General features: G+C 38.4%; 1 protein-coding gene across 2 annotated transcripts in view; it reads right to left on the bottom strand.

Annotated features, from left to right (window-relative positions):
• TRIQK (triple QxxK/R motif containing) overlaps window positions 1–25945 on the bottom strand; it is a 65574-nt gene that overhangs the window by 17725 nt on the left and 21904 nt on the right. The gene's annotated exons all lie outside the window — the stretch shown is intronic.

Here is a 25945-nt window from a genome sequence, read left to right as displayed (position 1 = left end):
CAGTAGTCTAAACGGGATGTAACCAGAGCGTGGACTACCGTGGCCAAGTCAGACTTCCCAAGGTACGGGCGCAGTTGGCGCACGAGTTTTAACTGTGCATATCTGGAAAGCTTCTACTCTGCACTAGAGTCTTACAGAGCAAATCTTGTCTTACAGTGAGGAGATTGCAATGAGAAACCATGAAGGTGAAAAAGCCACCTTCACATTGGTTCACACTGGCAGCATGGAAGATAGTATTGAGAGATGTTTCCTGCCTTTCTTTCTTTTCTATTTTGGTCTTTTACTATTGCAACCCATAAGAGGGAAACTATGTATGACAATCCTAAAACTGATGCACTTTCTATTAGTATTAGAGGCATACACGGGGAGGCATACAACCAGAATAAACACCCTGATGTACCCAGTATTTGTTTTATTGGGAACTCCAGAACTAAAGAGGCGAAGTTCTCTGGGGTATCCTCCACTGAGATAGTGGAGGAACATCCAAGGTTGAATTTCTCCTTACAAGGTAAAGCCTCTTTTCCACCACTGGAGAAGAAGATCTGATCAATCCTGGGATGTCTTCCAAGACCACAGTGTTGCAAAATAAAGGTGAAACATATGGGAAAATCAGTTTTTTTCTTAGAAAATATTCAAAGATGGTCACAGTGGAATACGGGAAAGACAGCCTGCATGGATTGCTCCCTACTAGTCATTATATTACCATGTGCTATGTGATGGTAAAGAACCTGTCAGAATTTCCATTATGAATTGACCAAGTTTATGAGCTTATAAAAGTTCACTCCAGGGTAAAACTTGGCTCTATATATATATATGAACTTGTAATACTTTCTGGAGCCAATCTGAACTAAAGACACACAGCTGCTAAAAACTTGTACTACAGAACAACTCTAGACATTTATTCACAAAGGTTCTGGATACAGATTAGGAACATTTTAAGAAAGGGATAAACAGAAGTATTTGCTCACTTCAAGATTTAAGAAAATCTGAAGTATTTTCTTTCTATGTCCATAGCAATGAAGTAGGACAAGCAAGATATGAATCATGTCCCAAAGATATGAGGCTTTTGAAGTCCAAGTTGTTATATCTACTTTAAATGTGTAGGAAATACAGACTGCAATGTGGAAGACTAAGCAAAGATTTACCTGGAGTTTTGCACCATGAGGAATGCCAAAGGATTTTCATGGCATAAAATATGCAATTTGCTGGCCCTTTATATTATATTCCAAGCTGTTTTGAGTCTCATTTTTTGAAAAAAGGAAGAGGGGGTAGTGACTCAAAAACTATGGTGGTGAAAAGCAGAGGACATAAAAGTGTTAGATTTCGGAAAGATTTATCATTTGCTCACAATTTAGTTTATATTGAAGGATTTGAGAAAAGCAGTAGCTACCAAATAAACAAAAAACTATTACAACTGTTGTGTGTGTATGTATGTGTACACACACACACACACACACACACACATATAAACCTTATTTTTTTGCTATGCAACTAGATTTAGTTTTATTATGCTTTCATTAAATAACTTTTTCCATTCATTTCACTGAAAACAAAAACTCCATGTGGCTTAGCCAGCTACAATATGCACTGGATGGCAAGGGTTAATTTCTGGAAGGGGTCAAGTAGGGCTGAGCAATATTTCCCTCTGACCTTTCTTTCAGACTATGTTTTTCAACAAAAGACAGGGAGGGGGGCATAAACTTGGGAACATTCTTTGGAGAGTGGGAGAGAATGTCTAGACTTTCAGATCAGTGAAAGTCTGATCTGAAATACGTAAGTTATATCCCTCCACAATTTCCTAATGTTTAATAGCTCCACCATGGCTTAGCTAAGCACTCAGTAGCATTATGCAAAAATGGGAATACAGGGATCCATTATATCATTGGTTCATCCCGTATAATGATGTCAGCTCTAACAGTAGCAACCTAGGTATTCTTTCTTAAGGCCCTTTCATACTGTACAATTATAGCAATGGGATTCCACTTGCCATGACAACATCCTATGTAATCTAGGAATAAGTAATTTGTTTAGGAACGATAGCTTTCTGAGTTAGAACTCTAAATATTCTTTCCTCAAATACAAAATTCAGGACTGCCATAGGAAGTTGCCATGGCAGTTAGTAGAATCATGGTGATATACCTGCACAGTGGGAAAGGGTTCTCTGTCCGACCTAAAGATCTCTGATATTCAAGTACTAGCCAAGCCTGATCCTGATTAGCTTCCAAAATCATATGAGAGTGGGATGTTTGCAATAGTGTATAACCTCTTCCTTTCTTTGGAAAAGAAAATGGAAACACAGCCTAAAGACATCTGAAAGCAGACTTTTTTTTGTATATAGTGATGATGCAACATCTATGAAACATCTTCTCAAGAACATTTAGAGGCCCATTTCCAAATGATCTGAAAAATGTGCTGCTTGTGATGGCTCAGTCAAAATGCAGTTGTGACTTAGAAAGTGTGACCAGAAATCTCTCAAATCACCTTGCTATTTATAATTGTCATCATTATTGAGGTCTTCAATGAAATCTTCAACACACCCACTTGAAGGTCCATCTCGTCTTTCTGATCTTTAGGCAAGATTTCATCTTTCCCTTTCCCTTTCCCTTCAATATATACTGAACGAACACAGGTTTGGTGTGGGAGAGGAACATTTTAATTAACTATAGAGACAAAAAATTCCTTTTGCACTAAGCATAAACAAACAGCCATGACCTAGCACAGAATATGACTTAGGTGGGCAAAATGTATGCAGTAATGCTAATTGAGAAATCCATTCATTTAAATGTACTGGTTGAGCATCCTTTACTCAAAATGCTTGGGACCAGATGTATTTTGGATGCTGGATTTTTTCAGAAATTTGAATGCTTATATTTGTACATAAATAAATAATGTGATATTGTGAAGAAGTCTAAACATGAAATTTATTATTTGTGATATACATCTCATGCACATAACCTGAAGATAGTTTTATATAATATTTTTAATATTTTTATGCATGAAACGAAACTTACATTGAACCATCAGAAAGCAAAGGTGATCCTGTCTCAGCCACTTAAGAGGGTAATTTCAGATTTTGGAGTATTTCAGATTTTGGAATTCCAGATAAGGGATGTCCAGCCTGTTCCTATAAGCAGACTGGGCTACAGTGTGAAGCACAATGCAGATAATGTCAACTGTAAGTTTATTAGGGTGCATTGTTCCATAGCACTATGGCATCTTAAGAAAAATGCATCTATTTTTTCCAAGAGTGAGAACATTTATTGTTCTGTTTATATTCCTGCAGTCACCAATTCCAGAGAAAGTCTATGCCCAGAAACAAGACTACATTTGAATAAGTGGTTTTGGAGCTTCAGCTTACTGTTCCTGTTTCCCTAAATCTGACCTTGGTGCAAGTTAACATGGCAATATTTGCAGACTTAAATTAAAAGTTGATATTAGCAACTGAAACTACTTTTATTGCAAACAATCTATTTTAATAATGACTCTACAGCTGGTAAGTCTCCAAAACAAAGCATCTGTGATTAATTTACCACTCTGCTTGCTAAGTGCTATAGCCAGAAGAGAAAGTACATACTGGAGAATACTAGTCTGAATCAACTGTGTGTAAAAATGTACAAAGGACATCTGTTAGGTTTTTGGTAATGAAAACCACATTTTACTATTGGACTTTTAAAAAACTCACCCATTTAAACAGCTGAACTTTCTTTAAAAATCTCAAGGTAACCACCTGTATTGCAAAGTTGCAATATATACTCAAAGTGCTGTCACCTGAAATACTTGGCTAATATGAGCAATATTTGATAGTTGTTCAACCAATACATTTGAGTAGATCAATGATGAGGAACATGTGGCCACCCAGATGTTGGACTGCAATTCCTATCAGTTCTAGCTAGCAAAGCCAATAGTGGCAACAATAGGAATTACAGTGTAATAACATCTGGAAAGCCACATGTTCTACACTCAATGACATACAGATTACATTAATTTGGGCTGTAAATCTGTGAAATACTAATATATATGAGTACTCCACAGATTTACAATGAAAAAGTTCAACAAATTCTCTATATTTATTTGCTGAATCAAGCACTGCATTTAATGCAATGTACTGAAGGTTTTACTAAATACAGGAAGAGCACATGGCCTACAAATGTGTGCTGAGTGTGTCACAACATTTTGAAGCTATTATGAAACAGTCAATCATTGGCCATTAGGATAGTTCAACTGATGGAATTGGCCCACATCTCCGCTGCAGACCTCCCATGGGCATGGAACATTAAAACCATTAAAACTGACTCTGGGGGGGCTAGCAAATCTTCTGAATCTGGATTTAAGGCACTATGGAAGACCAGGAAAAGGAAGGGAAGCTGGAAACATGCTAGCACACGGGTGCTTATGCAATGTTGGGTTAAGGAGAATTCTCCCGCTACTTTGTAACACCAAAAGAAGTACATTCAGACTTTTTTTTCAACAAATATAGAATACAAACAAATTGTGTATCTTTCCCTCCTGGTAAGGCAGTGGTGCACAACCTGTGACCCTCTAGGCATTTTGGGTGAGAGGTCCCAGAATTCCTGACCATTGGACAAGCACCTGGAGGGCCACAGGTTGTGAACCACTATTCTAGGGAGAGAAGTTTTTCTTTCCAAAAAGGAGTTGAGAAATGCAAATACATGATGACAAACAGAAATGACTAAGCATCAAACTAGACAATGTATTAAATATACATTTAGAAGAGATGCTTTTTCAAGTGGTGAAAGATGTCTGTAATAGCAAGTGCTTTTCCTTTGCTTTGTGACCGGTCACTGGAAAGCAAAACAAGTCTGATTGCTATGTTTAATTAAATCATTTTGCTGGAGTGAAATATTTTTTTTTACAAAAAACACAAGGTACCTTTGACATATAGTTTGTCGCTGTCTCAGTTCTTAGAGGACCCCATCAGCATTTTACAAAACTACTACGCCCGTCAGCACTCCTTCTTGGCAGCATCCAAAATTGCTCAACGGACAATTTGGCCAAATTCGATAGATCAGTTTACATAGGAATCAATATCGTCTCTGATATACACCAGCATTTTAAGCAAGCTCACTACTGACATTAAACAAGCAGTAAAGAGTATAAGGCAGTTTTTTTTTTTTGCTTAACTTTCTTAGTAATTAATGAGGGGTCTTCCTCTTTGCCCTTTGTTCTTGCTGCTGTCCAATCTCATTATCATAGGGATGCGTGGTTATTGTTTTATGAATGTTCTCATTTCAGAAGCCCCTTTGTTGGCCTTCCTCCCCCACCTTACAGACTTTCCGATATCCACCCTCATTATCATCATGAGGCAGTGCTGCTCTCTGCCTGCATTTGCGACTTTAAAAATTAATGCACTCCTATTTTCTGAATACTGTAAAGCGTAAGCTGCTTAGGAGCACATTGTGCTATCAAGCAAGCACATTCTTTCATGGCAAATACAGCTGGTGGTGATTCAAAGACGTTTCTTTTCACCTGTAAATGGACTCACTTCTAACTGGTTCCTCAAATACATTGTCTTTTATGGGTGCCGGGAAATCTTTAATTGTCTTTAATTCAAAAACAAAAATAAACTCGGTTCTTTAACTCTAGCAAACATGTTCCATCGTAATTCCTCCTGGGATGATTACCAAGTTCCATTCACTGCCTGATCTTGCAAACAAAAGTCCGCAAATTTATTGCCCATTCATACAGACCACACCAATTATGCCACAATTGAATGGCAAACAAGGAAGAGTCAAAATATTTGAAAAGAGAAGTGTGCAATCTAAATTTAATTACATAGGCAAATTATTTGAAAATGAGTTATTTACTGCATGCCAAAAACTGACAGATAGTAAAAGAAATCAACATTACAGATTTAAAATCCTTTTCAGCACTTTGGCTCCAATTTATAACTGCCAAGAAACTGCTGCCCTGAATATTTTTGTGCTGGTGCCACAATAATATCCAAAAGAGAGGAAAAATTATTTCTTCATCTGCAGTTTGCAAGCTATCTTTTGCATTGCAATAATAAATAAAGCTGTAATAAAGGCAAGGCAGCATCAAAAATGTTGTGAATCGAATATCGCTTGTTGCTAGAATGACTGTAATGCTCTCATTCCAGTGCAACCAAGTGTATTGAGATTTATCTAGTCTTTGAAGAAGACCCCTAAGATACAGACAGAACTGGGCTGATAGATACTCAAACCCAAAATTTTAGTACCCAAGAATAGGTATGACCTGAAAAGACACCTTTAACGTCATGATTCAGAACAGATCTATTGTATGCCCAGAGCATTCATATATTGTTAACCTTTGACATATTTTTAAATGACAGGAAAAATATTTCAAATTTATCTAATGTGTTCGGAGCATTCAGTATTACCCACTGGCAGCCTATCCGGTTCAAATAAGCTTCTCCTCCTTCTTAATCCCCAAGTATAGCCATTTAAACATGTGGTGTGAAAGAGATAAATTTAAGCTACACGGAAAAGGAACTGTAAAGCCGCAGGGCCTTCACAGAGAGCCGAGTTCTACTAATGCTTCCTTGTGCATCTTTTAGCCACAATGCCTGTGCTAAACTGAACTGAACTGTGGCGGCATGGGTAACCTCAACTTTCCCTCCAGCAGGAAAGTGCTAAACCATTTTATGTTTAAATAGAAAGCAAATGAGCCGCCATTTAATGCTAAAGTCCCTATGTTACCCAGACGTTATTTGTTTCTTTATTGGATTTATTGTCTTTCTCTGGAAAACAGTATCTAAAATAGCATACAGTGATATTGAAGAGTGTGCAATGGAAACACAAAGCAAGATCAAATATTCCTTGTTGTCATTGTCTTTAAGTTATTTTTGACTTGCTGGTAACCAATCACATTTTTCCCAAGCAGGATTTATTAGGGGGCTGAGAGAGTGTGGCCTGTTCAAGGTTACTCCGTGAGTTTCCATGCTAACTGGGAATTTGAACCCTGTGATCCTGAGCTGTAGGCTCAAGCCACTACACAACAGTGGGTTGTTGTTGGCTATTCGCGCTGTATGGCCACGTTCTAGAAGTGTTCTGACATTTTACCTGCATCTATGGTAGGCATCCTCAGAGGTTGTGAGATCTGTTGGAACAGACCTCACAACCTCTGAGGATGCCTGCCATACATGCAGGCGAAACGTCAGAACACTTCTAGAACATGGCCATACAGCCTGAAAAACTAACAACAACCCAGTGATTTCAGCCATGAAAGCCTTCAACAGTACACAACACAACAGCAGCTCTCTAGCATACAATGATGTGCAATGGAAACACAAAGCAAGATGAAATATTCCTTGTCGTCATTGTCTTCAAATCGTTTTCGACTTGCTGGTAACCAATCACATTTTTCCCAAACAGGATTTATTAGAGGGCTGAGAGAGTGTGACCTGCTCAAGGTTACCCAGTGAGTTTCCATGCTAGAGATTCGAACCCTGTTATCCTGAGCTGTAGGATCAAACCACTACACAACAGCAGCCCTCAAAATATTCATACAAATGTTCACATAGAATGAAATAAAAGAGGCAAATTATAACAACTGAAGCCAATTGAAGAGTCCAAGCTACCTGGGAAATTATATCCTCCTATACCAGTGGTTCTCAACCTGTGGGTCCCCAGGTGTTTTGGCGTACAACTCCCAGAAATCCCAGTTTACCTGTTAGGGTTTCTGGCTGTTGAAGGCCAAAACATCTGGGGACCCACAGGTTGAGAACCACTATCATATACAAAGGATGTTAAGACTGCCAGAGTCTTAAGATCCTTGGGCAAACACTTTCTCTAGGTCCTGCCAGCATCATAGGGAAAGACATGAAAAGAGCCTAGGTTGGCATCATCTGTGCTCTCTTTTGCCGGCAAAAACTGTTTAATTCAATTAGACTTTTAATGTTTAATTGGTCTATGGAACCTTTTATGACATGTGCATCCTGTCTTTTTTTCTTAAATACTATATTACTATGTTTTTGAAAACAACCTCCTGTATCCACGGAACTATTATGAGTGGTTACACTTATCCATACTTTCACTTATTTTTGATGCTTCGATACATTGGAAAAATAGAGTTCGCTATTATCTGCAGCTTCCTGTATCCATGCCAAGTTGTAAAAAAATCCTACCTAAATGATAATAATTAATAATAATAATGACTTTGCCTGGTAGCAGGACTAGAGGAGATGAATCTATGTGTTGTTGAAGGCTATCATGACCAGAATCACTGGGCTGCTGTGAGTTTTCTGGGCTATATTGCCATGTTCCAGAAACATTCTCTCCTGATTTTTCGCCCACATCTATGGCAGGCATTCCCAGAGGTTGTGAGGTCTGTTGGAAACTAGACAAATGGGGTTTATATATCAGTGGAACGATTCTGGTTTATTCCATTTTTAAAAACAAAATCTTACATTCTTTCCCTCCTGCTTAAGAAATCTGTAATTACTGATAAACAACTATAGTGAAAATAAAACTATATTTTTAGCATTCTCACCTAGCCAGATTCAGTAAGTATTTTCCAGCATGCTCCAGCATGGAGGAAATGGTTTTATAATTGTCTGCTCTATCAAATATGAGGTGTCTGTTAGTGAAATGCAAAGGCAGTAAACTTTGTTCAGAATAAAATGCATGGCTGTATACATAGGAATTCACGATCAGATTATAAGCTGCTAAATATTCAAAGTCCTTGGTTTCAATACACAAATTGATCTGTTTTGTTGTCTTACGCATTCATATTTTTGGTATCTACTATTCTTTTGTCACACTTATGATGAAATTTACAAATACCACAATGCTATATTTTGGTTTGATTTTTTTAAATTAACTAAATAGTTGCCTATTCCTCAATGTGGAAAGAATACATTCTGCAATATTTCAGAGACAATTTTGCAATGCATGCAATCAAAAGGTTTGTTCACAATCATGACACCAATTCCTTATTCCAATAAAACAGAACATATGTACTCATTTTCCTTTGGCTAATTTTGAGTGCCGCAACACACAATGATATCGAATTTTCCGATGAGATGGGACAATGAGATATTTCGAGAATTACTTGAATTTGCAAAACGAAAAATCCCTGTTTTAGAGAAAAGGAGCTCAGCTTCACTATCATTCACATTAATAGCAAACCGGTTGACTACAACATCAGCAGCACTCACAATGGCTTCTTACAATATCTCACTATTAACATCCTTGGGTATAGCGAGAATTTTCTCCCTATAAAGGAAAGATTTGCTTTAATACAGTTTTGATTGCCATGATTAAAGATGTTTTTGGAGTCTTCAGTGAACGGAAACATTTTGATTCGTACTGAATAGAGTCGGAGTGAAAGTACTCAAAGAGAGCATGAAAGCCCCCCACTGCCCATGTCTTTTTTATTCAGGTTTAATGGTAGCTCAAATCGCCAGCCATTTCTCAATCTTGAGAGATGGAACAGCTTGACACTAATAATACATTTGCAAAGGACACATCATCATTTAACACAACATTAAGTGCTCAGGGACAACTTTTTTTTACAGTAGACACAACGTGTTCTGAGCACCGGGTTGACATATCATTACATTTTATGCTACAAAGATAATCCAGCCAGTCATTCATGAGAGGTAAATTAATTTCCAAGCAACTGCATTTCAGCTTTAAGCCAACAAGAAGGATGCATTAAAGTGAATAAGTTTCTTTTATGCTACCAGCAAGGGTTTCTTTGCCCTGAATAAAAGACTTCCTTGAGTATACCAATATCTATACCTTCAATTATTTCCATTCTCCCTGCAGTTTCAGCAGCAAGGTCTGTGTGTACAAGTTAAGCTACAATTTTAAACCCATAAAGCAAACATTTCACTCACGCTAAAGGAAGGCAGGAGGCAGAAATGATATAAACTGAATGGAAAAGAAGGAGAATTATCTTTCTTTTCTATCCAAGGGACTGTGTAAGATCCTTCCTTTACTCAAAGATGTATGTACACCTTTTAGCTAAAGTGTCTTCTGAACCAGCTGGGTTAGACCAATGATTATGGAAAACCTTGAGTTCCTATCAAGATATTCAGTGTTCTTGGTTGTTTTTGTTTTGTTTGTAAAGGAACTGGGTGTGTTTGGGACACAAATGACTTCTGTTTTGCATATATGTGCATCTTTAAACATATAGTGGGTCCTTGGTATCCAATGGATTTGGTACTAGGGCCCCTGATACATACAAACTGATGCTCAAGTTCCATTTTGAATATAATGTCATAGTAAAATTGTGTCCTTTATATAAGATGGCAGAAACATTAACAACCTTAGATATGCAGATGATAGCACTTCGATGGCCAAAAGCAAGAAAGAACTGAAGAGCCTTCTAATCTGGTTTGCAGTTAAACATTAAAAAAACCCAAGATTATGGCAACAAGACTGATTGATAACTGGGAAGTAGAGAGAGAAAACATGGAGGCAGTGACAGACTTTGTATTTCTAGGTACAAAGATTACTGCAGACGCAGACTGCAGCCAGGAAATCAGAAGAAATTTACTTCTTGGGAGGAGAGCAATGACCAATCTCGATAAAATAGTGAAGAGTAGAGACATCACACAGGCAACGAAGGTACACATAGTTAAAGCAATGGTATTCCCTGTAGTCACCTATGGATGTGAGAGCTGGACCATAAGGAAGGCTAAACGAAGGAAGATACATGCTTTTGAACTGTGGTGTTGGAGGAAAGTTCTGAGAGTGCCTTGGACTGCAAGAAGATCCAACCAGTCCATACTGTAGGAAATAAAGCCCGACTACTCACTGGAGGGAAGGGTAGTAGAGGCAAAGATGAAGTACTTTGGCCACATCATGAGAAGACAGGAAAGCTTAGAGAAGACAATGATGCTGGGGAAAATGGAAGGGAAAAGGAAGAGAGGCCAACCAAGGGCAAGATGGATGGATGGTATCCTTGAAGTGACTGGCTTGACCTTGAAGGAGCTGGGGTGGCCACGGCCGACAGAGAACTCTGGCATGGGCTGGTCCATGAGGTCACAAAGAGTTGGAAGCGACTGAACAAATAAACAACAACAATATAAGATGGCATAATCGAGGTTTACCTGGGGGGGGGGGGGGAGATATTTTAAGCTGTGGATAGTTGAATCCATGATTACAGTATCTGTGGATATGGACTGACTGCACATTTTTAATGTTAATTTTACTTACAGAATCAATGTGGTTTAGTGAGTAGAATCCCCACTGAGGAAGAACATTAATGTATGTAGCTTTCATCTCACTTGGGGAAAGATGGGTAGAAATACAATTAATAAATGTTAATTAATGCATAAAATAAACCTGTGTTTACTAGTTCATGCACATAGAATCATAACAGTTGGAAGAGACTTTGTGGGCCATCCAGTCCAACCCCCTGCCAGGAAGCAGGAAAATCACATTAAAAGCACCCCCAACAGATGGCCATCCAGCATCACTGTTCGGAAGTTCTTCCTAATGTTCATGCACAGATCCTAGACAAACCAAGTACAGGTATACCTGAGTTAATAAAGGTATTTCTGGGCATTATTTCATTAAATGAAAATAATCTTACTGGGGGTAGAAATAACACTGAAAGAATAGGGATAGGCCTTTTTCCACACCAGAAAAAAGAACAGTTCAACATGTTTCAGCAAACTTTTTGTCCACAATTAATAATATGCACATGTAAAATGAAACCAGGGTAATACCTCACAATTATTATATTGATTCTTTAGGAGGCAGATACATTTCTCCCTACCATCACAACCATCATTGTTTACTATCAAAATCCCAATGAAGCATCAACAAGAAGTATTCTCTGAGACATGTGCTCCATTTCCTAAATTAACTGGCTTTTCTGATGGAAGTGGTGTTACAACAACTGGAAGTATGGGGGTGATAGAAATGTCATTATATTCTTAAAAATCCGTACATAATGCATACAAAAACTGAGGCATGTAAGGGAATTGACAGAAAAGAGATCTATTCTTGTATATCTCACTAATCTCTCTTGCTACATTTACTGGGGGGAAATAATCCTTCCCAAGTAACTCATAACTGTAGTGCTCCAGAGTCTTCAGAGCCCTTATAATGCCACATTATTGCCTCTAGTATAAATGCCGCCTGACAGATTTGAACTGAAACAACAAATGACATCAATAACAGGTTACATTAAAACTGAGAAGCTGTACATATTTATGAATGATTAGAGCACTGACACATAGATAAATGATGTACTTTAGTTTTACAGAAAAAAATATTAACTACAGAGGTCTATACAAGGAATATCAATAAAGGAGCAAGTAGTCACCAAAGCATTTATACAGAAGTAAATGGATAAACATTATTGATAAATGACCACTTTATAGTTTATTATTGCCTGTCAACATGCAACTATCTTCCTATATTAATATATGACGTTCTAAAAAAATAGAAACTTTAAGTTGAATCCAAGAATATCTTCCTGCAAGTGGAATGAATTGCACTAGCCTACTGAATTCATGCCTTCCACAGTCTTCCAAATCTCCTCGAAAATCCAAGAATTTTCTGAAGTAAATTGGTTGTACCCAGGATTCTGAATAAGGAAAAGCAAATTCACACACATTCTAAATGGTAAATTTAGTTTACATTATCATACAATGAAATGCTAGTCATCCCTCCACATATGCAGTTCTGACCTTCATGGATTTCATTATTCACAAATTTGATTTAAACCAGTGTTTCTCAACCTCGGGGTTGGGACCCCTGGGCGGTTCACGAGGGGATTTCAGAGGGGTTGCCAAAGACCATCAGAAACTGATATTTCTGATGGTCTTAGGGACTCCTTTAGCAGAGAAGACTGAAGATCTCTCCACCTGTCCTTTTCTTCCTTTTTGGAAACAAATGGCGAATCCTCCCACCCAAAGCCCTCCTCCGCTGTGATTGACCAGCCTCCCAGCCAAGAGGAGAGCTGTTTCTGAAACTCCAAATGGGGAGGGAAGAGCAAGTGTGCTCAGCACATGGCAGCGTGGTGTGCATGTGTGGACAAGGGAGAGCGTGTGAGGCTGGAGGGAGGCTCACACCAGCAAGTCCCTTCAAGACATGGGGATTCTGTGTGAGAGGTTTGGCCCGATTCTATCATTGGTGGGGTTCAGAATGCTCTTTGATTGTAGGTGAACTATAAATCTCAGCAACTACAACTTACAAATGTCAAGTCTATTTTCCCCAAACTCCACCAGTGTTCACATTTGGGCATATTGAATATTCGTGCCAAGTTTGGTTCAGATCTATCATTGAGTCCACAATGCTCTTTGGATGTAGGTGTACTACATCTCCAAAACTCAAGGTCAATGCCCACCAAAGCCTTCCAGTATTTTCTGTTGGTCATGGGAGTTCTGTGTGCTGAGTTTGGTTAAATTCCATCATTGCTGGAGTTCAGAATGCTTTTTGAATGTAGGTTAACTATAAATATCAGCAACTATAACTCCCAAATGACAAAATCAATTTCCCCCACCTCTCCAGTATTCAAATTTGGACCTATCGGGTATCTGTGCCAAATTTGGTCCAGTGACTGAAAATGCATCTTGTATATCAGATATTTACATTACAGTTCATAACAGTAGCAAAATTACAGTTATGAAGCAGCAACAAAAATAATGTTATGGTTGGGGGTCATCCTATGAGGAACTGTATCAAGGGGTTGCGGCATTAGAAAGGTTGAGGAACACAGGTTTAAATGGTTCTCTCTAAGGAATCTCAAGGTCCTGCTTTGTGACCGTATGGTCAACATCTCCCAAAAATGCTGTAGGATCTTGAGATTTCTAGAGAGTACATCTAGGAATCTCTGGGTTCTCCAATGTGTTTCTATGGTAAGCATCCAGCAGAAGTTAATTTCTGGGAGGGAAATAGCATTTTTGAGCATTTTTTCCACTTTCACTAGAATACAGTGCCCCTAGCCCAGGCATGGGCAAACTTCGGCCCTCCAGATGTTTTGGACTTCAACTCCCACAATTCGGATTTGCAGGAGTTGAAGTCCAAACACCTGGAGGGCCGAAGTTTGACCATGCCTGCCCTAGCCCCACAAATGTGGAGGTATGGCTGTGATGATGATGAAGGTGATGATGATGAAGAATGTGGGATCATAAAATCCAAGTACCTCAAACTTGGCATGGATATTAAGAGACCCTTGGAGTATGTATTTTGAATTTATTTTGTTTCAAAATTGATAAATGAATTCATTTAAATCTTTCTGCAGCATGCAGCACAAATATTTGCTCACATCCAAACTGCAAGAGAGGATATTCCCCCTAAACATCTTGATAGTAAGCACTGTTTACAGTGAAATGGACAGCCAAAATGTTGCAGGCTCTTGTTCATTGGAAGTCCTTTAAAAAGAGGTTGGATGACCATTTCTCAGGAGCGCTTTAGCCATAGATTTCTTTTTAATACTAAAAGAGACTAATACAATTTATCTTTTTGTAAGATGAAATAGAATGGGAAACTATGTCTGCTTTGGACTTGTTTTGGAATAGTTAAATCTGAAGTGGCCAAAATCAGTACAAGAGATGGATAGGAATGGAAAGATGGACAGAATCCTACCCTGCAGATGTTAACGTATCTCAGACAGAGGCAAAGGGATTTTCAAAGGCAGACAGGAAAATACCAATGCTTACAGCATACAGAATGGAAATTAAAATTACTCCACATCTGTCTATCTATTAAATGCCAGCCCAAAGCCCCTCTGTTTAGCTACTGAGGTTCGGACTTCTTCTCTAGGGGAAGGCAGTTTCAACAAAAGAATTGTGAGGGAGCCGTTGGGAAATGTCTACCTTCATAACCTTTCTGTTTGAAGTTAATGCACAGATGGTACAGTCAAGAAAGTGAGACAGAACAAAAGAGATGAGCAGTCGATGTGCATCAATACCAACAATCCTAACAGGAGGGCCCACACCTTATATCACCTTCTCTTCCCACAGAGACACTCTTTGCTTTGCCCTCTTGGAATTTTAACTCAGCTCTGTATTTATTAACCTCCCTGTGAATATATTTCCAGTTTTATGCTGGGCTGTTTTCACTGATTTTATTTACTGAGCTTTTAAAAAGCAATCATGTTTGAAAGCTTAATGATTGTTTCAAAGAGATTTTACAACACCCCTTATAAAATTATTATTGATCCTTAACCTCACAAATTACTTCTAAATGGCACAACATATTGCTTCACAAATATGATGGCATGCTATCTGGATATTCTTGGTAAGTTTTATAATTTGTTGTTTATTTATACTGGATAACTGGAATGAATATGCAAGAACAAACTCTGTATCTTTCTCAATGACTTGTAAGACAAGACTTTCCAATTCCAATGCACTTGAGCAATTCTAGACTATAACATCCATTTTCCCCCAACCAGTTAGTGAAGACTACAGCAGGTGATTTTCAGCAAGTTATCAGGACACATTCCTTAGCAACTTCAATGCTGATTAATACAAGTTGAGCAGCCCTTATTCAGAATTCCAAAATATGCTAAAATTCAAAATTGTCAACATGGGTGGCTGAGATATTTAACACTTTTGTATTCTGATTGTTCGATGTATACACACTTTCTTTCATGCATAAACTTATTTGAAATAGTAGTATAAATTACCTTCAGCTTGTATGCGTAAGATGTATATGAAACAGACATCAATTTTATGTTCAAACTTGGATCCCATCTCGGAGATTTTATTTATTTATTTATTTATTTAATTTATATTCCACCCTTCTCACCCCAAAGGGGACTCAGAGTAGATCACAGAACACATATACGGCAAACATTCAATGCTGTTATACACTGACGAGACAGACAACTGTACATAGATAGAGAGGTATATATAGTCTTTTCCATCTTCGACACCTTGGAGGTTGTGCTCGGTTCTAACCACCGGGGGGGGGGGGGGGGACGGACGGCTGTCGCTCCATCTTCCCTGCCCAAGAGCTTTGTTTGTAAACTTCCTTCTTGACTGAATCTCTGCCATTTTTCTGGCTTTCCTTTTCTGGCATTTCCTTAAATACCTCCCCGCTTTTAAAGCGGTACCTATTTATCTACTCACATTTGTTTTCAAACTGCTAGGTAGGCAGAAACTGGCCAAAAGCTCACCCTGACCCAGACTTGAAACTGTCAACCTTCCAATTGGCAAGATTTACTGCAGCTGGCAGTTAACCTGCTAAAGCCTGGGAGATACCACATTATCTATATGCAAACACAAATATTCCAAATCTGCCTAGGGGTGGGGGGAATCCAAAACACTTCGGATCCAAAGTGTTAAGGATAAAAGACACTTCACTTGTATTTATTATTCATTTACATTGTGGATTGTAATCCATTAAATTTATTTGGAAAAAAAATCTGTTGGTCGGAAAAGTGTCAAAGGACACTTTTCTTTATGGAATGGCACAGCTTGCCAAGAAAGACTTCTATCCTTGAGCAAGAGGACCTTTCCTCTTCCCTTTAGTTCAACACACAGTCATATGTATTCATTCATTTACCTACATACATCACCTTCACACCATGCCAAAAGAAGGATCATTTGGGGAGAACAAGTCAAAGCACTTTCATGTGGTCTTAATCAAAATGTGGAAAACTGATCAAAATTCTTTCCAGCAGAAGCTTAAAAGTATTACAGTGTAAGTCTAAGGTTTGCTCACTGCCGCATTTCAGCAGTAGCTGCTGGTTCTTATGCCAGTGGGACAGTGAATCCTTTACAGGTGATAAACCCAGATTTAAAGGAGCCATCCAAGGTGCTTAACCTGTTGTGGCGATAGGGATCAGCAATTTGGATACTCTGTTTTAAATCTGCACTAAAGCCCAGATCAGACTCACTGCTCCACTGATGTGGGAGCCCCTAGCTGTTTCTGTCTCAGAGCCCTTCCACACAGCCATATAACCCATAATATCAAGACAGAATAACCCAGTATCTGATTAGAACTGGGATATCTGAATCCGCACTGCTATATATGCCAGTTCAGATAATGTGGGATTTTATTCAGCTGTGTGGAAGGGGCCTATGATGAGTGGAAGAAGCAAAGCAGGAGTAAACGCGATAGGTGTAGTAGCATACAATTTAGTGTCATTGTTGTTCAGCAAGCCAGGATTCTCCGTTTATTGTTCATATGGTTTCCTGCTTCTGATTCCTGACTGCAAGACAGGGACATGGCCCAATTAAAATTCATCTATTTTCTGAAATGCAAGCAGATAATCAAGAAATCCTTGGAAAATATTTTGACTTCAAAGGACAGGCATAAGGTGCTTTCTATGTGAAAAATATTAAGTGTAATTATTATTGGTTCAATACCGTAATGTATTGCAAAAATCATTTCCCTGGTGGCACGTTCTAAAAATGATCATAAATTACATTTACTACTAGTATGGAAAACCATTGCAAAAGTACCTCTTTCAAACTGGCTCCTGCTATTACCGGACTTCAGAATCAATTTCTCATTTATAAAAAATTAGTATTAAATATTTATGGACAAATGCATAACGATTCCACTTTCTGGAATTAAACACAGGCCATTGCATGGCTCATAAGGAAAGCCTTTAAAAAACATCAAAAATGGTCAGTTTGCAAATACACCAAGGCACCTTACTTTTCAAACTAACCCATATGCCACAGGAATGTGTCTGTGGCAGTCAAGGCTCCACTACCCACAACTGTCACTCATACTAATGAAACTGCGATGTTTGGTTCTTCTCTCACCCTTCCCTGTCACATCATGATGGGAAGTGTACTACAGAAGTATTCTCCTTCAGTAAAGACAGCCTCCAAAGCCGCAGTAAATATTGTAACTGCAATAATTTAAGGGAGGGGGGGCAGTCATACACACAGCAAAATTGCCTAATGCAATTTATGTTTTTTATCACATGAGAGCTACATCTGAATGAGAAAATAGCAGCAAGTGAGGCTCTATTTGGGAACAACAACACAACCCACAGCAATTGGTATAAAGGAGGCCAGTTTTATTGGTGATAGTTGAAGAAGGTTGGTGCCAGGATGGGTACGTATGCAAGAATTAGCTTAGCTGATCCACCTGCTGACCAAGGACAACCAATTCACCTAACCGCCTGCTGGATAATCTCATGGCAACCCAATAACCCATATAATACAGTTCAATGTGTGACGGAGGCCTTAAATAAAACACATGTGAGATTCCACATAAATGGAAACTACTATGTGATTCCCCTGCCATCTGGAGCTTAGGCAGCTGGGCTTGACCCTGACTGCTCACATACCCAAGGTGCCCAAGAGGACCTGTGATATGAGCATCAACCTGATTTCCCAGACTCCAACTAGATCTGGGTCCCATGCAAAAACTTTTAAAATTGAATCATAGGCACATTATCTAAAACAAATCAAAATAACAATAAGGGCCAAAACATAGAGAGAGTGAGTAGGAATAGAAACTACTTTATAACGTAAGAAGACAGACTATAATGGAGCTCATGCCGATGCCCAACTAGTCCTTCTTGCTGATGACCAACTAGTCCATTTGGATCCATTTCCCAAAGCCTGTGTAAACGATGTATGTTTCTTGGAAGGGCAAAGTGCCTGGAAGGTGGCTTCCTTGGGCTCCTCCTTCTTCAAGAAGCTACAAATAGTTATCCTTAACAAGTCAGGAAATACTATAAAATCTAGCACAGTGCAGTAGGTCTTAGTATAACATTACAGTAACACAAAGCCACACTTTTCTGTATTAGGGAGGCAGAGAATATTCATATATTCTGTGCCCATACCTTGGGAGGTCAGACTTGGCCATGGTGGTCCATGTTCTCGTTACATCCAGGATAGACTACTGCAATGCGCTCTACATGGGGTTGCCTTTGAAGATGGTTCGGAAGCTTCAAATAGTCCAACGAAAGGCAGCCAGGTTAATAACTGGGGCAACATACAGGGAGCACACAACTCCCATGTTACGTCAGCTCCATTGGCTGTCTGTTTGCTACTGGGCACAATTCAAAGTGCTGGCTTTGGCCTATACAGCCCTAAATAGCCCCGACCCAGTTTACCTGTCTGAATGCATCTCCCTTTACAAACTAGAAACTAGTATCTTCTGGGGAGGCCCTGCTCTCAGTCCCGCCATCATCACAGGCGCGTTTGGCAGGGATGAGAGACAGGGCCTTCTCAGTGATTGCCCCCCGGTTATGGAATTCTCTTCCTGGCAATATTAGATCAGCTCCCTCCCTCCTGACCTTCAGAAGGATGGTGAAGACCTGGCTGTGGGACTAAGCCTTTGGGACAGTGCAATGAGACAAAATGGTGTCCTGAGATGGTTTTTAAGTAACTTTTAATGTGCACATAAGTGATTTCAATGTTTGTATATATTTATGGTTTTATGTCCTGGCATTGAATGTTTGCCATATATATGTTGTGCTCCACCCTGAGTCCCCTGCAGGGTGAAAAGGGCGGAAAATAAATGCACAAAATCATGCTTACATGATGTATATACATACATACATACATACATACATACATACATACATATGATTTGTTGTCCAATCAAGAAAGGGGTCTCCAAACAGTTGGCAAACCTTACTGGAGAGAATACAGGCAACATCAGGAGAAATATTTGCTGCACTTTCGAAAAATATTCATCTGCTCAAAAATACACGTAATTCTTCTGTGTAGAAAAGCCATGTGTATTTCTGCACATAACATGCATTTATGAGCATGAAATATATATTCTGCAAAGAAAATAAAAATCCATGTCTACTTCTGCTCAGAAAGTAAAAACCCCTTTCAAAATTACGAATACCAATCTGAAGCAACATAGAAATCTGCATGTTTTCATCCATCAATGAAAATACTGCAGAACTTTCTATTTGGGTTTGTTTTTCCTTGCCAGGACAAGAAATACAAAGATCAGCATACTTAATCAGTAAGACCCTTGCCTCCTTAATCTAGCATTGTTATTCAACCTATTGCTACCTCTCCCCATGTAATTTCTACAGTCCCTTTACAGATATCCTGGCTACTATCCGCAGTCCTAAGTAGGTCCACACATAATGAATCACACTTCCTTTCAGATCTGCATCAGATCTGCTTACCATACATCAGCATTTTTTTTTTTTTTTGGTCATCTCCTAACATTGCAGCAGCTTGAGCCAAAGTAGCAAAAAGACTCAAAACTGTTTTTCCCCCATTCAAAACTTATTTTGTGCTATATATATATTTATACAAGATATAGCAGTGACAATCAGATATTTATTTGACAAGTTAAATATACTGGCTGTACTGTTAAAAAGTGCTACGTTGGGAAGAAGCACATTTCTGCTACTTTAACCTGTGTCATTTTGATGGTTTTGCTGTTTTGTGCTAGGAGTTCAAGGGATGCTTGACAAAGGTTAATAGTTACTACAGTCACTCAGCATGAATTTCCTATTCACTTCAACAAAAGGAAACAACCTGTTTAATTCATGATTGTATTCTCCCATTTCTTTGAATTGTACAGTTGGCTGTGATAGATATAGTCTATTATCTCCAAATGGCAGAAATACCCCAGAATTTTGGATATGCCCATCTGTGATGCAAAGGAAACAGCCCAGGTTTATGGAAAACATGACCCCTTCTCTCTTTCTTGCACTTTGAAAATAAGGGTAAAAAGGTACTAGAAGGTCTAAGAAAGAATAATAAAAGACACTGTCTTTTTTGTTACTTGTTTTGCTGTATGCACAACTGTACATAAAGCAAGACAGAAAGGAAGTAAAAAGGATTTTACAAGCCACTGTGCCTGCAGCTTAGAGCATAGTTCAAATGACTGTGGCAATGGGGTTGGCAGTGAAAACGGAATCTCATTTTCACCCTTTGTTTGAGAGCTGATACATACTGTGTGTATATGTGCCTTCAAGTCGCTTGTCAACTTATGGTAACTCCATGAATTTCAGCATTTTCTTAGGCAAGGAACACTCAAGAAGTGGTTTGTGCAGAGTCTTCCTGTAATATAGAGCCCACAGCTTCTGATATTCATTGGTGGTCTCCCAGCCAAACACTAATCAGGGCTTAGTCTGGTCATCTTCCATGATCTCATAGGATCTGGTGCCTTCAGGGTATCTGGGCCAGACAGGTATTTCAAAAATCCCTCAAGTCTCAATTGCTTGTATTTTCTCAATCTCAGTTGTAAAACTGCCCTATTTTTTTATTCAGATTACTTTGTGAAGGGTTTTTTCTTCTTCTTGCATATGCCTTACCCACATTTTTATTTTATACATTCATTTAATTAATGTATATCCTGCATTTCTCTTGAAGCAAGATCCAAGGTGAGTACAATGTAGATATTCCTTTATAACATTTCTAATGTATATAATATATGCATTTTGTACAAATATGTAATTATAGTAGTAATAATAGATTTTATTGATACCCAGCCCCGTCTTCTCAAAAGGACTTGGGCGGCTTGCAATATAAATAAATACAATGAATAATATATGCAAAGTAAAAAATAAACCAGATAATAACATGAAAAATCAATATAAAAACAAAGCAAAACAAAATAAACATATTCAATAATAGGCAGTATAAATCATTAGTTAAAACACAGTGATCGCTATAATTTAAATAAAAGCCAAAATACCTGAGTCGAAGAATATAATAAAGACCTTATTAACTAATTACTGCCAAAAACTTATTTAAAAGTCATGAGGGTGGTTGCTTGTCTAATCTCCCTGGGGAGGGTGCTCCAGAGTCAGGGTCCACTATTAAGATGGACCTCTCCCTCATCCCCACCTTCCTTACTTGCGATGGGGGTGGGACTGAGAGGAGGGCCTCCCCAGCTGATCTTAAAGCCTGAACAGGTTCCTAAGATTTGTACCATTCATTAAAGAACTACTACCCTATCACTAACGTCTTGTGTTTGGGCAGGTTTTAAAACTTGTGGTAGCTGAGCAGCTTCAGACATTCAGATATGGATACATTCCATTGAAGCTTTAGGCCACGGTATGATATCAAGACAGCCTCAGTTGTTCTGAATGACATTCTGCTACAGGAAAAAGGTAAAATGAGTGCTGTTCTCTTACTTTTCCTGGATATTTCGGCAGCTTTTGACACAATTGATCAATGCATCTTAGTGGATCAGTCATAGCAAATGGAAAGAAGCAGCACTTTGTTAATGCAAGAAAAAGAGACAATTTCTTTTAAAAAACAACAACAATAAAGCCCTTTTTTTTTTGCATCTGTACACATAGCAAGTACAAATTAAAATTCTGGTGGTAAGAGAAATAAAATATTCACAGTTTGCAATAGGCTCTTCAGTTTACGTTTTGGAACACCAGTACCCTGTTGATACCAGTAGTGGTTTTCAGGATGATTACATATATATCATTGTGCTTAATCAGCTTCTGAGTAAATAACATGCCTGCTTAACTGAAGTAGAGTGATGAAGAAGAGTTCATAGAGAGAACTTCCTTTACTTTAAGCATGGGATTATAGACGAGTCTTAGCTGTCTGGAAATCAATTCTCAGTAGTTAATGAGTATGAATTTGTGCTTACGATGATAAATTCCTGACAGTAGAAGCTTTCCTTCATTTTATTTAGTGTGATTCCTACACCAATCAATTAACTAATCAATTACCAATTGATTGACTACGGAGGTATTTAAAATCTCACACTTTGGGTCCTAAGGGACCACCCCAAGACAGCTGGCAAACAGGCCGTTATATTGATAGATACAGGTGAAAGCATTAGAAGTGGACAGGACGGGCCAGGGATAGAGATTCAGTGTTGCTTCTCCTGGAACTGAGAGGAAAAGAGAGAAAGAAAAAACTCTCAGCTTGTACTTAGAGCCATCACCTGCGTCCCAACACTAGGTATCTTGCAAATATTGGTTAAGGAAGACCAGAGGTTGAGCGCAACTAGCTTTGCTTCTCCTTCCTCTTCCCTGTTCAAATTAATTATGTAATATAATTTTAATAGTGATTCACAAGCCATGAGAGGGGTTATAGTACAGTGGCAGAATACTGTATGTGCATAAAGCAGGTCCAAGTACTTTGGCCACATAATGAGAAGACAGGAAATCTTAGAGAAGACAATGATGCTGGGGAAAATGGAAGGAAAAAGGAAGAGGGGCTGACCAAGGGCAAGATGGATGGATGGTATCCTTGAAGTGACTGGCTTGACTTTGCAGGAGCTGGGGCTGGTGATGGCTCACAGGGAGCTCTGGCACGGGCTGGTCCATGAGGTAACGAAGAGTCGGAGACGACTGAACGAATAAACAACAACAGGTCCAAATTCATAATTTAGCATCTGCAGACAGATTTGAAAAAACCCTGAAACTCAAAAAGTAGATGCCAGCTATACTAGATTAGAAAGATCAATGCTCTGGTGCAATATAGAGCAGATTCTCTCTACATACAACAAAGTCCATTGATTACATTGTACTGTGTACATACGAAACCATTTGTGCCCTTTTTACCATTGACATGATCAGCTCCCCAAAACATGTTAAAGGCTGGGTACCACTTTGGAGTGAAATTCTACATGTGTTTTAACACTGGAATGTATTTTAATTATGTTTAATATGTATTAATTTTAATCCAAGTTATTTTTAAGTTAACATTGTATGTTTTACGGCTCGTTGTAGGTGCCAGATGAAAGCCGCCTTCACTTCACTTCAGGCTTTTTCATTTCTTGTTCCACGAAGGCATTTATGTATTTGTCATTTGGCATCTACTGACAAAAATAAAAAAACAATAAGGTGAATATGGTTTGTAGTCACACCTCTTCTCAATTTCATGACATTCGCTTAGTAGACTGATGTTATGTTGAAATATATATTTTCTGATCAGCTGTGTCACTGGTCATTATTTCAGTCAACAATTACTTTTCTGAGCATTTGAATTTGGAGAGTTCATAGTGCTTGCAGAAATATGATGAAAGTGCTGACTGCTGTGAAAGCTCTTCTTCAATTCGCATTAAAATTCTTCTGTCCTTTCTTGGTACCTTAAATATTGCAACACAGCTTCCAAGGTGCCAGGCTACAAGGAAATGCTATTTTAACAAGGCCTAAGTCATTAGCATGGCCATCATGTAATCCTTGTTCCTAGAGCATTGCTATTTCTGTTTCCAAGTATTAGGAAGATACAGATACTATCTTCTAGAAATTGGTGTGTGAACAAAATTGTCTATTTAAAACGAGTTACGGGAGTTCTCTCGTCTCAATCTTCTTTGTGAATGCTGATGTTCGGCTAGTGTAAACAGTCATAGCTTTTATGCAGTGAAGTTTCCATTAAGGAAAATAACACATCAAAAATTTTGAACACACTGCCACTACTCTGAGAAATAAAAATTAGAAGTGAGTCACAATAAGGTGAAGAAGACCTACAAAGATTGTAAACGGAAAGTCTGAAACTGATATGCTTCAATCCAGAGAAGACCGTTATGAGACGTGAAATTGACAAGGGCTGCAAAATCATCTATGAATTTCAAAATACCCCATATCCAGGTGCAAAAAATGCTTGTGAGTTTAACTGTTGTTTGGGTCTCTTTTAGGAAAAATAAAGCAGGATACAAATAAATATAAATAAATATAATAGTAATAATATTTTTTTTCGGTTGCTTTTTTTTGGGGAACAAGATCATGAGGCTCCAGAATTCACAAAGAAATATGAAAACCCTTGGAAAATTGATAAATGGTTAAACACAAGTTTGTGAAGGAGAAAATACACAAGCTCAAGAAAAACTTGTGAGAAACTCTACAAAAACCCAAGGCACACCATAGAGCAATTGGCATGACAATGCGATAAAACAGACCAATACAAAACTAGAACTTTAGAAACAAATTTCCTACACTCTTAATTGTGTTACTGTAGCAGATAAGTCACATGCAAAAATTATTTCAAAAAGATTAAATGCAGTTATAGCAAACTGGATGATTGGGCAGAAAAAACTTTAGGATCTATTATCTGCCACAAAGAATAAAGGGAAATGAAGCAAACCATGTGCCAGATGCAGTTCTACAAACTGCATCCCATGGTTGCTGAGGTGCCTGAAATAAAGCGAAAAATAAGTCTTATTTTGAGTCTTTCCCCCATAATTTACTCATGGTAGAAAGCTAAAGAGTGGTTTTATAGCCCATGCAAAAGAAAGGATATAGCAAAAAGATGTACAAAATACCATCTGAGAGACATTTTTTTTCTTTTTGAGGAATCAGAAGAACATTCAATTGCCTTAAGCAATTGAAGACAACCTTATGAGAAGATCTAGTATTCGATGTACATCTGTGGATTCACTAGATTCACCCATCCAGCTGTATTTACTTTCAGATGAAAATTTAGTTTCCCAGTTGAAGAGTCACAGATTTGGGGGCTACAGCAAAGCACTTGTGTGTGAAACCAATTTAATGGCACAAATAATAGTTCTAGCCTACCATTAAACTTAGGCCTGATCTACAGAGCCACATAATCTAGTTTCTGCATCCAGATTATCTGTTTTGAACTAAGGCTCCTAATCTAGAATAATCTGGATTCAGAAACTGGATTATAGGGCAGAAGTGCTGTATCACCTACCTTCTACTGCACTGAGTACATTTCAAGCTCCAAGTCACACTGTACTCTTTCCTGATCTAGGCTCGTTTGGACCTCAACTCTGCAAACTGGGAGACTTTACCAAAGTATGGACCTTGTTACATGAAATAGCTCCCTACAAATTTAAAACTATGCCTAGACTTCTCTATACCACGTTTGTTTAATGCGAGTGCTTTGGTATATGATATAGTACTCATCATCTCCAGTCCAAAGTTGTATAGCTCAGCAAGAGTAACACCTCCTGATTCTCCAATGAAATATTTTAACTGTCACAGCCTTTGTGCTAGAGCTGCATATAATCACATATTCACTTGATCATATGCCCAAAGTCAGCCTACATTCATACAACTCATGATTCAAGAAGTCTTCACTTAAGACTAACTTAGTAGACATATATCTTATAAGCATTCACTCTTCTTAGCTGGAAGACTTGTATTACTGGCA

The sequence above is a fragment of the Anolis sagrei genome, chromosome 4 (genome assembly GCF_037176765.1).
Source record: "Anolis sagrei isolate rAnoSag1 chromosome 4, rAnoSag1.mat, whole genome shotgun sequence".
NCBI classification, from domain to species: Eukaryota; Metazoa; Chordata; class Lepidosauria; order Squamata; family Dactyloidae; genus Anolis; species Anolis sagrei.
The sequence above is the reverse complement of the archived record's forward strand: the minus strand, read 5'-3'. Positions and strand labels throughout refer to the sequence as shown.